Here is an 18,606-nt window from a genome sequence, read left to right on the forward strand (position 1 = left end):
AAAGACTGGGATGATAAGTAGTCATTTGGGGAGTTATTTTTCAAATTATGATTCCAAGAATAAACACAAATGTAGTCACTTCCCCCATTTTATCCCATTTTTTTCCAGTTTATTTGAGCTCATTATTATACTGGACAGGTGTTTAAAATTAGATGCTTTTATGAGTCACTGCATTTGTTTATGTGGCATATATATATATATATATATGTAATTATATATATATAATAAGTGTGGGTCCCACTTATATATATGTGGGTCTATAAGTTACTGCCACGATTAAAAATGTTTTGTTATATAACTATGAAGTCCTAAGGGAATATGTGCTAAAGTATAAATCTGTTAGAAGAGCAAGTTTATACACTGGTTTACAGCAAGCCTGATATCACTATAAACCCTTTAGTGAATCACTGATCAGGAAAAGTATAACTTTTTAAATGGCAAGACCTCTGAAGAATCAAATACTCAAACGAAAAATGATTATACAACTTGAAATATCAATAAAGTTGTCAGACAAATGCATCAGTTCAGAACACACATTCCAAATGAACGTTATACAGCTACCATCAAGGTGCTTTTGACAAAATAGCAAGGCTCCTGAAAAACATCCTTGGTTTTCTCTCCTATAATAAAGTCAGGATCCTGTGATAAATCATCCCTGGGTTAATGTAACAACACAACAGGAGTTTGGTGGTTACACAAGTTGCTCTTCCTTTGGACAACATCCTCCTGCCACTTTAGGAACACGAAAGTTTAGGGAGATTAGATGAAAGGCTGGGATTGACAGGAATTAGCACAAAATGTCCTCTTCAGCTGATCTGAGCTGAGATACCACTGAGCCCTGATGACAGAAATGGGAGGTGTCCAACTGAGCATTAGTGTTAGCAACCCAGTGACAACAAGAAACATGATAGTAACATAATAATGCTGTCAGCCAGGATATAGGACCCCAAAACATTAAAAATACATCTTACAGTAAATTACACTTTTAAAAATTAGGGCGAAAAGCCCAGACTGTTATACTGCAAACTAGTTTAAGCTAACAAATTATATATGACAAGTTTAAAGTAATGGTTTATCTAAAGGAAGCATTCACTATATTAATTGGTGTATGTCAGATGTGGGATACCTACTGATGACTTATGCTTTTTTGAGGGGGAAAATAAAATTTTGTTTTGAAAATAAGATTATGGATCTATGGTCACTGGAACGTAGGCTTTCTGATCCTGAGTCGGAGGTGGTGTTAAAAACTAACCAGGGGCTTCCCACTGCTCTTAGGATAAAGTCCCCAATTCTTGAAAAGTTCTAGTTCTTTCTGTTGTTCTCCAGGCTCTCACACCAGCCTGGTTATTCAGTTTCTTGAACACACTAAGTTACTTCCTCCATATACTGTTTCCTGCCCTCCCTACCCTATTTCTGATCCTGTGTTACCACATTCAATTCTAACCCTCGCAGACTCCATTAGTCCTTTGTCATGGCAGCCTATACTTCTCTTTCATACTACCTTTCATATTGTGATTGTGTAATTACTTAATGTCTGTCTTCCCAGTATATTACAATTTTTGAGGGTGGGGTGTGTATCTTTTTATACCTCCAAATCTCTATTACCTTGCATAGTCCCCGTGACATTGTAGGTATTCATTAACAGCAGATTACAACACTACCTAGTGTGAGCAATGGCTACATTACAGTGAATCAATTAGATGTTCTTTCTTCTGTAGCCAGACCAGCTAATGGGTGCGTAAGGTCAGTAAGGCATAGAGACTTGCCTCTATCCCTGGCTATGCTGCCATGAAGAGATAGTGATCATGTGGGATGACACAGAAGAGGTGGACAGGCAAAGTGATTTGGTAAAGACTTGATAATCCACAATCACAGAACCAGATAATTTTAGAATTGGAAAAAACCTGTTAACCTAAATAAAGAGGTAGACTGAGGCAAGCTTGAATGACCAGAAACTGAGTTTATTCAGGAATAGCAGAGGAATTGCAATTCAGAAAATTCATGCTGCAGGTGAGTCCACTGAGAGCTTGGGGCAGGCTATATCAACAGGGAGGAGTATGCAGAGAAGGCAGTCCAGCCAGAGTCTAAGCAGTAAGTACCCTGGCAGGAGGATGACAAAAGATCTAAATATATATAAAGAACTTATATAACTCAATATTGCAAAACCAAATAATCCAATTAAAAAATGGGCAGAAGACATGAACAGACATTTCTCCAAAGAAGACATACAAATTGCTAACAGACACATGAAGATACTCAACATCACTCATCATCAGAGAAAATGAAAATCAAAACCACAATGAGATATCACCTCATACCTGTGAGAATGGCTAAAATAAAAAATACAAGAAACAAGTGGTGGTGAAGATGTGGAGAAAAAGGAACCCTCGTGCACTGTTGGTGGGAATGCAAACTGGTGCAGCCATTGTGGAAAACAGTATGGAGGTTTCTCAAAAAATTAAAAATAGAATTACCATATGATTCAATAATTCCACTACCAGTTATTTACCCAAAGATTATGAAAACACGAATTCAAAAATATATGTGCACCCCTGTGTTTATTGCAGCATTATTCACAATGGCCAAAACAGGGTCCATCGATTGATGAATGGACAAAGATGATGCAGTATATATACACAATGGAGTATTATTCAGCCATGTAAAATGATGAGATCTTGCCATTTGTAAATGCATGAATGGATCTAGAGCATATAATGCTAAGTGAAATAAGTCAAAGAAAGGTAAATACCATATGATTTCACTCATATGTGTAATTTAAGAGACAATAAGAAAAAACCAGACTATTAACTATAGAGAACAAACTCATGGTTACCAGAGGGGAGGTGGGTTGGAGGATGGATGAAAAAGGTGATGGGGATTAAGAGGACACCTTGATGGATTCAGATGGGGTACCTAGGTGGCTCAGTCCATTGAGCATCAGACTCTTGATTTTGGCTCAGGTCATGATCTCATGGTTCCTAAGATGGAGCCTGCTTGGGATTCTTTCTCTCCCTCTCTCTCTGCCCCTCCCCTGCTCACTCTCTCTCTCTCTAAAAAAATAAACTAAAAAAAAAAAAAAGAGGACACTTATGAGCACTGAGTAATGTATACAATTGTTGAATCCCTATGTTGTACATCTGAAACTAATGTAACATTAAAAAAAAAAATTAACGATTATTTATTTTTGAGAGACAGAGCGAGAGCAGGAGCCAGAAAGGGGCAAAGAAAGGGGCAGAGAGAGAGGGAGACACAGAATCCCAAGCAGGCTCCAGGCTCTGAGCTGTCAGCACAGAGCCTGATGCGGGGCTCGAATCCATGAATGGTGAGATCATGACCTGAGCCAAAGTTGGATGCTTAACTGACTGAGCCACCCAGGCACCCCTAAAACTAATGTAACATTGTATTTAACTGTACCGGAATTAAAATAAAATTTTTAAAAAGAGGCCATGTCTCTGTCCTGCTCTGTCCCTAGGATCAAAGCTTCACTTAAGCCGGAGGTCATGGTGGCAGCAATTTGTAGCAGTGATTATTGCCTCCTTTCTAGAGTTTACAGAGCACAACCACCACCTGGCCCTATTTCTAAGAGTTTCGTGGTTCCTGTACTTGTACTTGAGTGAACACTTTGGCCCAGTGCATGATTCAGAGCTCTTTTAGTTCCAACATTCTGCCAGAGCCAAACCTCTGGTTTCCCTTCCCTGCTTATGAACCCAGAATGCACAGTGTCTTCATTCCCGCTCTCAACTTTGTGTTGGTCTTGTCCACAGATACAGATCTTTTGTAGGGGGAAAGGCGAAGGCATGGTTCTGTCTTTTTCATGTTCTCTTTTTAGACTGTTATCTCTCACTGCTGTGTGTGTGAAGCAGGTAGAGAGAGGCCTACAGAGCAACACTGACTTGACTCTGTATCTCCTTACACAACGGTTCTTAACTTTGTCTGGGAGAGGACAGAGACCTCCCTGACAATGTGAAGGTTCAAATCCTTGTTCTAGAACATATTTTCACAAACACAGATTTCTACATGGGACTTCTGGATTCACAAACCCAGTAAAAGTCATTCAAAGGGTCAGATAAGGACCCATACTCAAAACCGTGTCATGAGTTCAAATACAGACAACTGAAACTACTGTATGAAGGGAATTAAAAAATACCAAAATTGTTCTTACTACCATATGATATATACACATAAGTATGCAGTTTGCATTCATATACATTTAAGGAGTGTATATTTTATGATAATAAAACCATACATGAAGTCATCATTGTCTTATGGTAGCTACTAGAAATGCAGTCACATTTATATAAACAAAAAAAGTCTGCTTTTTATGGACTGGACTAAGAAACTCCTTATTGCAACTCAGGACAACTCTGAAGGGCCCCCCTCATTCCAGAGCTGCCTATGGGTAGGCAGAGGTCTTTGTGGCAAATGCATCATAGCCCACCTTCTCCCTCTCTCCAGTCCAGCTTCCGTCCCTTCCCGTCCACAGGGGTTGATCCTGACAGAACCTGATAATAAGCTTCCAGCTTGCTAACCTTCGTCTTAGAGTCTGCTTTCTGGGGGAACCTGACTTGTGACTCTGAGACATCAGCAAAACCAGCTGACAAAAAATTTAGTGCATTTAGGGGGACGCTAAGCATCAAGGAACATACACTTAGAGTGAGGCACATCTGGATTGGAGTGTGGGCCCTACTGCCAGCTATATGCTAGACGGAAATGGCTCCACCGTGGTGCCCTGGCAGACTGGCATATATTACATAGGCCCCACAGGGGAAGACCTGAACCACAGCCCCACCTGCATTTGGCAGGCTGCCTTGTGATCCTCATGGACAAGACCGCTAGGAGGCTATCTCCTGGTCACCCCGCTTTCCCCTACGAGGTTGTCATGAGGCAGCTTCTCATCACCTCCTGGGTTCTGAAGAGGTATGAGGCTTCCTGCCTTGCCGTCCTCTCAAAAGAATCCCAGGATATAAAACCTCTTGGCTGCCATCTAGAACTGTGTACTTCACAGTCAGGGTATAACTTGTGTTATAATCATCCACTCGTTAACAGACTGAATTATGTTTGAGTCCTAAAGCCCAATACGTCAGAACGTAACCTTCTTGGGAGAAAGAGTCTTTACAGAGATAATCAAGTTTAAAATGAGGTCATTAGGGTGGGTCCTAAATACAATAAGACTGGTGTCCTAATCTAAAGGGGAATTTTGGGCACAGAGACAGACGCAGGAAAGTTGCCATGTGAGGATGAATCCAGAGATAGGGAGGATGCTTCCACAAGATAAGGAATGCCAAGGACTGCCAGCAAACCACAGAAGCTAGGGGGAGGCTGGAACAGATTCTTCTTCACGGCCCTCAGGAGGAACCAACCCTGCAGGCACCTGAATCTCAGACGTCTAGGCTCTAGGACTGTGACGAAGGAGAAGCTGCCTGGTTTGCAGCACCCTGTTATGGCAGCACTGCGAAACCAATAGAGCCCCTTATGTTTCAGTGTCACCCTTTTAATGGTGTGTGGGAGGAGGACCACAGGGAGCTGGCAGTCTGCGGCAGAAACAAACTGTCCCAATCCCCAGGTGGCTCCCTGTAGCTTCACCAGCCAAATCAGCAGGCCTTGGCCTTTCCTGGTGTGTTCACAGGCCTGAGAAAACTTACATCACAGTTTCTCTGCCTATAACATGGAGACAGCACCTATTTAGCCATCTGTAGTGAAGAGGACACGAAGGGATGTTCGTAAAGCATATGCTTAGTCATTTTCAAGCCAAAACATTGACTTGGACAGTTCAACAAATACACAATTTTGACAGTTGTCCATGACACCCGGTTATAAGCTTGCCAAAGTGATTGAGGTGTGAACAGGGGTCTGAACAGTGAGATCTGGGTTTACCAATACTAGTCCATCCTAACTGGCCCCTTGCTCCAGACTCACCTCCAAATTTAAACTACAAATGTCCCCATGCACCTTCCCTCAAAGGCTCCCTTCTTATCACTCCATGATAAAATCAAAGCACTTTAGGCCCTCTGTACCTGTTCATAAATATTCTCAAGGAAGATAATCTTAACCTCCGGTTGGTAACACAAGCGAGTACTTTTATTCCAGATTATTAATCAAAATCTTCCTCTTAAATGTTCTTTTCTTGTGTAAGGATACTAAGGCAGGAGAACAGATCATCGTTCTCCACTATGCATATTTTCTGTATTCGTTGCTCAATTATTACCTCCACCTCTGTCTTCTTTCCTTTAGGCAAAGCTGTTATCTTTTGTTTTGTTTTCCTTTTCTGGTCTACTAATTATTTTGATAGTCCCTTTAACAGGGTACTTCTTCGATGAGTTATCCACAGAGTTCTAAAACTGTCAAGGTGACTTTTAGTCAGCTTTTAACCAAGGCCAAGTTTTGGCAAAGGACTACTTTGCAGCTCTCTTAGGCACTGCTTCTCTTTCTAGTTCAAACACATGGCCCTTGGTTTATTACTAAAACTATATTATTAATGATTACCATTCGTGGGATGCTGTGTGCCAAAGAATGTGCTCAAACTTTTTTTTTTTTTTTTTAATGTGTATTTATTTATTTATTTTGAGAGAAAGAGACCACAAGTGGGGAGAGGCAGAGAGAGAAAAAAAAAAAAAAAAAAAAAAAAGGAGGGGAGGGAGGGAAAGAAGAGGGGAGGGGAAAAAAGGATCTCAAGCAGGCTCGGCAGTGTCAGCACAGACCCGGTGCGGGGCTCAAACTCATGAACTGTGAGATCATGACCTAAGCTGAAATCAAGAGTCGACACTCAACCAACTGACCCACCCAGGTGCCCCTGTGCCAGCACTTTCTATGCATCAGCTCATTACTGTGCAGCACAATCCCATGAGATGAACATGATTCCTCTTTCCACCGTGCCCATGAAGAAACTGTGGCTTGCAGACCTTAGCTCATTTGCCCAAGGTCAAACAGCCGGGAAGTGGCAGAGCCAAGATCAAATGCAGGGCCAGGTGGTGCTCTTAATACTCATGCTTTAAGGCCTCCCATTTGAAACCAAGGGCTCGCAGAAAATGGCTCAGTTTCTAGTACTGTTTCCAGAAGTAGTCTCTCCAGCCTAATTAATAATTATGTAAATAAGAACAAATCTAACATTTATCCCTATGGTGCCTTCCATGACATTTCCTTTTCGAATGATTCATTGAACTTTTAGATTAATTATCTTGATTTATAAGTATCTCTAGACTGTTTACAGTCTGTGTGATTGTGTTCTTGTCTAAATTAACTTAAAAATCAGTCTTACCTATGAAAACAGTGTGCACTATCGATTACCTCGCTTTATATCCCAATGTTTCAGAGCTCCCTTACTTTTAATTCCATCTCTTCATTTTGTAATAAAAAAGCTGTTTATCAAATTGGGCTGGCAGGTTCGGTACTTCACAAATTCAGGTTGTTCTAACTCATGATTCCATGCTGCCTTGGTGTTTACAGATTCTCTCACTTTGTTCCAATGTTCTGTTTTTATCCTTACTTAATTTCGCTCAGTGCCGGGAGCATGGCGTGTTGGTCAGGGGTAAGCACGGCTCCTGCTCAGGCAGCTTCTGTTCTGTTACTTCGCCCAGAAACCACAGGAGAACCAGCATATTTGAAGCATTCTTTCAAACTTCCAGTTTCTCATATTTGTGCTTAATTTTTTGACAGAATTCCAGTTCTGGTTGAAGATTCACAGGAAATCAAGAATTTCCATAACGAAATAGTGTGGGACAATCATTTTGGCAGCCTGCTTAATGAATGAACTTTCCAAGTTTCTATGGCATGGTCCCTCCTCAACTATTTACTGAACTCCTTAAGAGCAGAAACAAAATTTCAAATCTTTTTGAATCCTCTCAAATTTACTTCAAAGCTCTGACCTCTAGTTATTTAAAACAAATCATATGCATGTGAGAAACAAAGATGTGTTTGCTACTCCAGTTAATGAAGAGGGCGGAAGTGGAGAGTGGTGGCCCTACATTCTCTGTGGGAACCTAGGGATCCACAGCAGGGTGTCAGGGCCCTTCCTGCAATAGTTTCTAACTTAAGAAACAAAAGAAAAAAGTAATCCTCAGAAATCTCTGTTCAAATAAAGTATCATGTGTGCTTCTAGTTAAAGAAGGAATCGCAGAGAGAGTGGGGGCCTGTGGTCCAGACCACCCCTCAGAGCACTGGCAGAGTGCCGCGCACAGAATACTAACGTGAAAAATACAAGAGTCTCTTTTGGGGGTGATGAAAACGTTCTCAAATCGATCGTGCAGAGGGTCGCACATCTCTGTGAATATACTAAAGACCACAGGATCACGCAATTTCAGTGGGTGAACTGTGCACTTATGTGGCTCAAATCTCAGTTTTAAAAGCAATACATGAATAAACCTCTTGGTCAAAAAAATAAGGGTTCTGGAAATGGAGAGCTGCAATTTTGTATTTAGTCTCTTTACTTCATCTTCCGAACTTAGCAAAGACTTCATCTCTTATACTCATCGTTTCAGGTGAGATCATTAAACCTTTCTGAAGCCGGCATTACTTCTGCATTCTGTGTTTTCCTCTCCGAGGTAAAATGTTTGTAAAAGTTTTGCCCAATTGTTTACATCTCCCATTAACTGTCTGGTCTGGATCTTTACAGCCTTGTACAATCACAATAGTTGAAGTGAGGTCACATTTGCCTTCATGATCATAATTTTTCCCAGTTAATCATGTTCACTGGGAGACAAGTATTTATTTCCCTTATGCCTCAAGGAAGTGAATGGAGGCCCCAATTCATCCCATCTCATTCTCTTGCCTCTCCTGAAAAAATACAAAATAGGAAACTAGGTTTCTTAATCTCCAATCCCAAATTTAACCTCAAAATGGTACATGCTAAGAGCAGGAACTCTGTGAGGGGATCAGTTTCTTTTTCATTTTTTGCCTCAGTCTATGCAATGCTGCTCCCATTCTGTTAGGGACTACACATGCCAGGAGGTAAAACCCAGGGCCAGCTAGAAAACATAACTTGAACTTGCCTGAGTTCATACAGGGCTGGCCTTCTGACTATTCCAGGGTTCAGAGGAAAACAGGCAAAACAAAATTTAACCTCAAGAACTTAAGACATCGAATTTCAATGGCTTGTTCAAAACTGGAGTAAAGATCAAACTTCAGACTCTCACAGACAAAAAGGTATTTTATAGAGCAGACTCTCTTCGATTTGACCTTCTGCCTTTCTTTCTCACTCCACATTCTTCCCCCACACTACTGTCTGCTGGTCCTTTTAGGCCAGATCCTTTTAGGTGTCTTAGGCCATCAAGCTCCCTTGATACTACATATTTTAATACTTCTTCCTGACTCCCATAAAGCCAAAGAATTAACACCAGTAAGCAGATACTCATCCTGTGTCTAACATTTTGTTCTTCATCCCTTTTGGTAAAAGAAAGGTCTGGGGGAGGCGGGTTAGGCTAATTACTTCTAAGAAACAGTTACTGATTTGTTTTTCCTAGAATATAATCTAATACCAACTCTCAGCCATAGCGTAGCAATGGATAGGGGAATAAAAAGTTGTGGCCATCTAAATTTTTAGAAGAAAACATCATAGCTGCTTCAGGCAAGGAGAGGGGACACAGGAGATGAAACGCGAGGAAAACATGAGGTACAAGGTACTGGTGATATTCACCACGGTGGGGTGGTGGCTTCACAGGTATCCACTGTATTAGTATACTTCACAACTTAAACATATCATTTTTCAAGTATCAAATATTAAAGAAATTAAAAGGTTAAAAGGGTATAAATGCTTAGTCATACCTGGAGAGATTGCATAATGGAGGGGAACACTGGCCACAGATTATGCATTCCCATGTTAAAAAGAAATCGTTTTTTCCCATATTTAAAAATAAAATTCCAGCTGTTACTATTGGATTCTATTTCAACAAAGAAAACAATGAGTTCGGCTTCTGCACATTAGGGACAGACGTGAGGCATTATTTTCTTCTGCACCAAATCCAAACCAGTCTAACAAAACCTACAACAAAAAGTTCACAGAGGGCAGATGTGACACCTTAGTTGAAAGTAAAGGGAATGTGAATGAGGGGTTCCAATCGAGAGACCTCCACTCAGGTGATAGCAGAAGAATTTACGCATCACTGGAGACAGAGAACGAGAGAAATTCACCAGGCACCTACTATGTGACTGCTCAGACACTGTCCCTGCCACCGAGGAGCTCACAGACTAGAGGAGAAGAAAACCATAAGAAGCGGTGCGCACAAATGTGGTTTGTGCACTGCAGCAGAGGGAAGACTCCCTTGTGGTGCAGAAGGAGACTCAGGCATCTTTGTAAATCCGGCAGAAAGCCTGAATGGGGACCCTTACATTACCTCCCCCACTCCTCAGAGAAAAATGCATCTTCCATTCATTAAAGAAAAGTTAAGTTCATTAAAGTAACTAAACCATGGGGGCACCTGGGTGGCTCAGTCCTTTAAGCCTCTGACTTCAGCTCAGGTCATGATCTTACAGTTCATGAGTTTGAGCCCCACATTGGGCTCTGTGCTGGCAGCTCAGAGCTTGGAGCCTGCTTCAAATTCTGTCTCTCTCTCTGTGCCTCCCTTCCTGGTACTCTGTTTCTCTCTGTCTCACAAATAAACATGCATTGTAATTAAAAATAGAAAATAAAAAAATAAAAAAAGGGGCTCCTGGGTGGCTCAGTTGGTTGAGCGTGTGACTTTGGCTCAGGTCATGATCTTGCGGTCCATGAGTTCGAGCCCCACGTCAGGCTCTGTGCTGACAGCTCAGAGCCTGGAGCCTGCTTCAAAATCTGTGTCTCCCTCTCTCTGCCCTTCCCCCACTCACACTCTGCCCCCCTCTCTCTCTCTCTCAAAGACAAATAAACATTAAAAATTTTTTTAATAAAATAAAATAAAATAAAATAAAATAAAATAAAATAAAATAAAATAAAATACTAAAACATGGAGTGTATACGAAGAAGTTTGGAGCCATTTGTCACATCAAAATCCAAACTTGACAGGGAGACAAAGGTGACGAATGACTACTTTCTGGAGCAGGTGCAGCCATAATAGGACACCCTCTGCAGAGAGGTGGTAGTTTCAGACTGTGCTCTTCTCTGACTCTGAATAAGCTGCCAAGCTCTCTGGGCCCAGATTTCCTCATCTGAAAAAGAAAGAACTTAGCACCTCATACACTGTTGTCTATTAAAACTGTCCCATGTGATGCCACAGGAGGCACCCTGAAGAACCTGGGCCATTGTCAAGTGCATCCGAGAAATGCTGGGTTTCACCATGTTCTGCAGGGAAATCTGCCCTTCCTCCTCGTCAGAGGGCTAGGTCTTCCTAAATTGTAAACTAAATGGACCATGTGCAACCCAAATTTTCGATGCCACTGATCATGAGAGCCACACCCCTGGCCAGAAAAGTGGCAGCGGCATTTGCCAAAAACATCTGTGTCCTGACTTCTAGGATGGCTCTGTGTCATCTCCACTCAAATCACAACTCCTCGAAGTGACCCTGGGTTTCTTGCCACTTTAAACAAACTTTTAGAGCTGGAAAAATAAGCTTTTCAGACTTCTATCAAATAAACCTTATGCCATGTTGCTGAGGCTACAAGCAAGCAAAACTGTCACTCCTTTTTCTCCAAAAAAATCATATCTGCTGATTACCTGTATGGGACATGAGGTTTTTCATTCTCCTGTACCCACCCTCACAGCGGGTTAAGGCACAGAGTGCGGTCCAGGTTGTGCAGATGGGGAAATGGAAGAGCAGAGGCTGTAGCACTCAAGGGTGCACACGGGTAACGAGAGAGTGGAGACTGGGTCCTGAGGGAGTGGAGAGAGGGTCCTGAGGGAGTGGAGAGGGGGAAGTCCTGAGGGAGTGGAGGGGGGGGGGGTCCTGAGGGAGTGGAGGGGGGGGGTCCTGAGGGAGTGGAGAGGGGGGAGTCCTGAGGGAGTGGAGGGGGGATCCTGAGGGAGGGGAGAGAGGGTCCTGAGGGAGTGGAGGGGGGGTTCTGAGGGAGTGGAGACTGGGTCCTGAGGGAGTGGGGGGGGGTTCTTGAGGCAGTGGAGATGGGGTCCTGAGTGTGTGGAGGGGGTTCCTGAGAGAGTCGAGGGGGGATGTCTCAACACAGCTGCAGGTAGCTCCCAAGTCTCCTATTCATCCAGGAAATCACAGCCCAGCCAGGGAAGGGCCCTCCTCCTGAAGGCCACCGGGCATATGGAGGACAGAGGTCATGCTGCCCCTTGCCTTCATCTCTTAGGACTCACCTTGTCCTTTTCGAGCTAGGGCACACCCCTCAGCCTCAGCAGACTCCTTGGTAAAATAGGAATGATATTCTTACCTTGCCGAATTATTATGAAGATTAAATGGGCTAATATATATTAAAAACCCTTATAAATAACAAAACACCATATAAGGTAAGGTATGATTAATTATCCCTTCTTTGGGTTTTGTAAGCTTTCTTAAAAAAAAATCATCAGACTAATGACACAATAATGGCTGCCATTTAGTACCATATACCAGGCACCGTTACCTCGCTTCCCCTGCAAATTAAGTCTCTGTCGGACTTTATACCACTGCTGGTACAACCCAGATACGCCACTTACTAGTTTTTGTAAGGTTGGGCAGTTCCTTTATCTCTCAATTCCCCATGTGCAAGACGAGGACCCGGCCAGGGGCCCCTCAGGGTGCTGTGAGGATTAAAGGCATCGGTATACGTAAAGCGCAATTGTAACTACCTAAGTGTTTAGTGCCTCATCTCTCCTTCATTTGTACGTGGCCCAACCATGTTTCAGATCCTGCTGTTTCTGCCTCTTTGTGCTGTGGCACTTACTAACGTCTGTAATCTGGGAAGAGTTGACATATCTCTATGGGTTATGTGATTAAAAGTGTCTCAAAGGGCAGGGACCATGTTTTCTCCCTCTTTATGTTAACGTGGTGCCTGGCACACAATGTTAATAACTAACGCATGTGGGACTGAATTAAAAAGCCACAAGGCTCGCTGCCATGATTACTGGTTTGCCAGCCTTGATCTGGTTGTGGTCCCAGGGTAGGTGGTTCCTGGGGTAGGGAAACAGGAAAAGGGGGAGAAGGGCGGTGCAAGAAACACTGACAGAGGAAAAGGACAAATGCTCGGGAGGTGGAGCTGAGGCATCATTTCCCCTCAGGGAAGTGCATCAAAGATCAAGGGACAGATCCCTTTTAGTGGAGGGAAGAGAGGGTTAATAAACCGAAAACAGAAACACGGAGGGCCTTTTCAGACTTTTGTTCTGGAGAGCTAAAGGGTCAAACGTGGAGTGGAGTGGAGAGGAGAAAAGAATGGGATGCTCAAGACTTTTGCATTTTATTAAGGCTCGGAGTGATGAGGGAGGAAGACCCTCTTAGGCTAACGGAGCAGCATACGTTCCTGGGTACCCAGCTCCTGCCTTCCAGCTCTGGACCCACCTCCCTGCTCTGCCCCAAGAGGATGGCTGGGCTCTACAAACCGCATCTCTGGAGGGAGGCTGCAGGAGGGAGGAGGGAGGCAGGAGGAGGGCGTGGTTCCCCCTGCTGGCTTCGTGCTGTCAGGGCCCCAGCAGCACCGCTTGGGCACCACCGTGGCGCCACTGTGACCCTGGCAGCAGCGGCTTTTCTAATGCCTGCAGAGCCAGCTTCATGGGACCCTCCCCAGCTGTGGGTCCCAGTCCCTCCTCTGGACTCAGAGACAGTTGCTCTTCCTCCTCTTCGGAGGCCCTGGTTTCAGCTTTGAAGGATCAAGCTTGTACATCTTATTATTTCCAACTTCTTTTGTTCTCTCAGCCTTAGAGGGGGGAGCTGCTTCCTGCAATTGCTACATCTGTGAAACCTCAGTGTTGTCCTTCTGACTTTTTAGTTACCTCCCTCACAGGTCCATTTCTTTAGATTAAATTCTTTATAATAATAAAAAAAAGTAAATGAACTGGTGTGGTTTTTGTCAACTGCTCAAACCCTGACTGATAATACCAAGGAAGAAAGGGAGAAAGAGATTTACCAAGAAACCTGTTGTCCCCAATATCACGTCAGATTCAAATAAACTTAGAAATAAGAGCCGGAATAACAAATTTGCAATGTAAGTCTAAACAAAGAAATGAAAACCAAAGAAGGTACTGAAAGTTGCTCACAGAACAACAAAGCTGCTTCCTCGAGCACCAATCCTCTGTTCATTTAGGGACACGTCAAAGGTACCAACCGTATCTCCTTCTTTTCTAAGAATCAACAAAGACACCCTCTCCAGGTACCACACCCCAGATTGAAGCACTCCATCCCTGCAAAGATAAAAGACACCAGACCTATGATCCTTCACGTTTCTTCTCCTTCCTTTGTCAAATACAACTCAGTGGTGTGAGAAGTGAACCTGGCAAGGTGGGGGTGGGGGTGGGGTGGGGGGCTGGGGAGAGGACATGGAACAAACACCCGGAGGGGTTAATGACTCCGGGCAGATGGAACAAGGCTGGAGGGACATGCCACTGTGTGTCTGGCTTGTAGCAGTGACTCCTTTCCAGGGTCATCAGCCAGGAGTTTAGCCACAGCTTGTCCAGCCACCTAGTACCCTGAGGAGCCATCAGTAATGGTGTTTCATTCAAAGCCTTTACCATGCTTTAGTGTTACCCTCACTTGACAGGTAATAGGGAGACAGTCTCTGTTCCTATGGAAAGTGTGAAGAACCTGAATTTGACACACCAGATAGGAGGTAATTTCCTCGTGGCAGAGTTTTTCAAGGTTCTGAATTTCTTTATCTGCTTATTTTTTTGAGAGAAAAGCTGAAAAAGGTGAGGGTAAGGGAAGAATACTGGCTCCTCATTTCAGTTGGAGGGTCGTGTTGCCCCTGAAAGATGGTGATAACTATGTAGCTGGGCACAAGGCCCTGTGTTTGGGAGGATGTTAGCAGAGGCCGGGGAGGGCAGGAGGCGTGGCTCCTGCCTAGAGGTGCTATAAGTGGTGAGCCTTCCAAGAGAAACGGCAGAAGAATGAGCTGTAAAACCTTGAACTTCCCTTGAGCTGATACACTTGTTACTTGCTCTCTGTCAGGGGGGATTCTGTCCATGCTGTCTGCCCCCTCCTTACTTGTTCTGTGTGCTGCTAATGAACCAGAACCCTGTCAGTGCTCGGGAAGGCTTTGATTGGCTCACCCTTTCTCTGATTGTGACAAGGAGATAAGGCAGAAAGCAGAGATGGGAGGAGGGAAAAGGCTGGACAGAGGATCTGGGGGCTGAGGCAGAACAGGGAAGAGCCTGTGATCACTGAAGAGGCTGGGACACGAGCAGTGCTGTGAGCTGGGGTGCGGCACTGGGCCAGTGTCACACAGGGTCCCTCAAGCTGTCTGTCCAGTACCTGCCTTGTCTCCTTTCTGGGCTCCTCCCACTGCAAAGCAGGGAGTGCTGACTGGGAGTGGACAGAAGTGAGGCAAGACACAAAGCAGGATATGTCAACATCAGGGACATTCTTTTTGGCTATTGATTGTGGGTGGTTGAAATATGGGATCCCTTCAGGTGACTGACAAACGCCCTCTCGGTCCTAAAGCAGAGACACTAGATAAATCCAATAAAGAGAGTCTGTGTGGAGGCCGAGTCTATTTTAGGGCTGGCAGGTTGGTGAATTTTCCACTGCTAGATCTCGCCACTGTTTTCAACCATTTTAAAAAATATTACAAGTAGAGAGTAGAGGTTGGATCTCTTAAAGATTTAAGACAATCAAAACAAAATGGCACATTTCAGAAAGGCTAGAAAAGGGACACAAGAACACAAATGTCTACAGAATACACTGTCTGCAAACACTTGGGCACTGATCAACCCACCTTTTGTCAGTCTTTCTTTTTTTTCTTCATTCATTCATTCAACAAATATTTCATGAATATTATGTGTAAGAAACATGAAAGGCACACAACAGACATTAAGATGGGGAACATATTCTTTTTCCCAGGAAATTTGCAAGCTGATAGGTGTGGTCAGTATGGATTACTATAAATATTTAACTTAAATCTCAGGGAAGTGAGTTTCAGGAATGAGGCACCAACACATAGGAATCCAATGAGCCATCACTGTCAGCTGGGATGTTCTTGAAGGGAGGGGCTATCTGAGCCTGAGGGCTGGAAAGTGGTATGTGTGGGAGAGAGCAAGGGATCTTCAGGGTACAAGAAAAATGTCTTCAGCAAAGATATTTTACCAGCAACATCCAGGAGATAATATCTGAGGTTCTTTTGAGTTCCAAAGGCTGAAAAATAGATGAACTACATTTGGTATGTTGAACCTGAAACTCAATCAGGACACCCATGTGGACAAGGCTAGTGGGCAAGTGGCCTGCCTGTCAAGAGGAAGAGTGGAAGCTTCACGAGAGCAGAAGGCAAGTCTCATGTTTTTGTGATCCTCCCCCCTAGTTTCTAACAGAGTAGTTGCTCAGAGAAGTTGATGTGGCTTGTAGACATAACGTACGATTTCTTGTCATATTCAACCACTCTCTAATGCCAAGAAATTGACTGCTTAGTCTAGGGTCACTCAGTCCCTGGGCTTAACTCCTTCCTATTATGATAGGAAAAGACAGGATTCAGTAGGCAGAGAGGGAAAGATTAGGACCTGAGGTCCCTGGGTGGGGAAAAACACACATTTTGGAACAATGCTGATAGTGCCTGACTATAGCAAACCTCCTCTGGCCCAGGAATTTGACAAAAGACCTGACTAAATATAATTAGACCATAAAACCTATAACCCACAGGAACGGTATGGCCACAGACTACCCCTCATACAATGGAAACGAGCCAATCAGGAATGGACAACCCAGCACACAGAGCTATCAAGCCAATAAGGGTAGAACCTGAGAAGGAGCAAGCAGGAAGGGGGGATGGACAACCAGAACCTTATAAAACAAGGGCCTTTGCCTATAGTCCTTGGGCATTCACTTTCAAATGTCCCCTCTCTGTAAAGACAGCTCTCCTATATTCTTACTTTCTGATCTTATATACTAATAAACTCTCCCTGCTGCTCATTTTGTGCCCACTTCTTCATTCTTTGAAGTGGTGAGACAACAAATCCTGAGTATTGAGGTAAAAAAAAAAAAAAAAAAGTCCTGCAACACTATTGCTGTTTGACCTTAGGTCTCTCTGTGACTTTTAGATATCTAAATTTCATTTAAGTATGGTATTTCCCCGAAATCCCAGGAAATTAATGTACAGTTTGGTTTGAAAAGATAAGACAGTGAAGTTTTCTTTATCCAAGTTTCAATGGCATTAACACCAGTTATGCCTCATCCATTCCCAAAGTTTCCATAAGCAGAAGTCTGGCCTTACTGTGAAATTATAATGTTCTATTTGTACTTGTTCTCTTAGATCTCTTTATTTTTTTAACATGTGGCTGATTTGGATAATTTAATGAGCCCAGAATACATTTTCGAAGCTGATCTTGATGACTGGTTACTAATTTCTCATGGCTAATCCAATTCCCCAGGAATTTCATTCTATGCCTACAACATGCAAGGCAGTTGTTAAGAAATTTAAAATGTAAGACATAGATACTCTTCAAAGGAGCTTAAAATTCAGTGCAAGAGAAAGCCCAGAAATGTTCATAACAGACATTCTAGGCTATGTGAAAAAGTGAAGCAAAATCTACCCACCCCCACCTCAAAAAACGGAAGTGCTGACCAGGTTGGTACAATTTACAAAGCTATACTTCCACAGACTACTATAATCTGATGGAACAGGTGCTACATATGTGGGGTTTAGCAGGAAAAGAGGAATGTGAGTGGTGTGTTAGTTCTCTCTCCAACCTAAATTCCTACCAGCATATTATATGCTGGGAATATCATCTCAGAGGTGGGGATGGAGATGAATGAATACTGGCACTCCAGCCTGTTTCTTATCAACCAATGCACATCCCTGTGCCAGGTGACACCGAGGTACAATTCGTGGCAAGGAATGCCCAGATGGACACTGGCCATGATCTCTTTACCCGTGGAGTACATGCTCTGGCCCAGGTGCCTGAGCCTCTAACTAACAGAATCCACACTTCTGGGGGGCTGGCCTGGCATGGGTCTCTTCCAAGAGCTCCCCAGAGGGCTCCAATGCAGACAGAGTACTGGGAACCACTGCCATAGTCTCGTTCACTGCTTCTCTCACTCTGTAAAAGGACACTGGTCATACATGAGCCACTCTTCACTATTCCATCTGCCCACACTGAGACCCAAATCAATAGCTCTGTCAACCGTAAATATGTATTATCCAACATTTGCTGAGCACTTACTATGTGCCAGCACTTGCTAGATACTGAGCTGAGGACCTTGCATACATTTTGACATTTAATCTTCAAAAACAACCTTAGGAGGTAAGCACTACTGGCTTCCCAGTTTACAGATGGAGAAACTATAACTAAACAGAAGTTAAGTGACCTGCTCAAAGTCACATAGCTATTCAGAGTGGAGTCAGACTTGAATCTTATCTGCTTGGCATCAAAGTTTGCGCTTCTAATCACTAAGATATACCAGCTCATTTATATGTATGAGACATTCAGTTTTTAAAATGTGTTCTGCATCTACATACAAAAGACTATTTGATACATATTTCTCCATAAAATAGAGAAAAATAAAATATCTACTTGGAAGTGATTTACTGAAAGGATATATATTCAGCATCTATTTTCATAGAACATTT

The 18,606-nt window shown here is 43.2% G+C and overlaps 1 protein-coding gene across 8 annotated transcripts in view; it reads right to left on the reverse strand.

Moving 5' to 3' along the window:
• The window catches only part of FARS2 (phenylalanyl-tRNA synthetase 2, mitochondrial), a 536,046-nt gene that overhangs the window by 155,150 nt on the left and 362,290 nt on the right, over window positions 1-18,606 (reverse strand). The window lies entirely within an intron of this gene.

Source organism: Lynx canadensis, chromosome B2 (assembly GCF_007474595.2).
Source record: "Lynx canadensis isolate LIC74 chromosome B2, mLynCan4.pri.v2, whole genome shotgun sequence".
NCBI lineage: Eukaryota > Metazoa > Chordata > Mammalia > Carnivora > Felidae > Lynx > Lynx canadensis.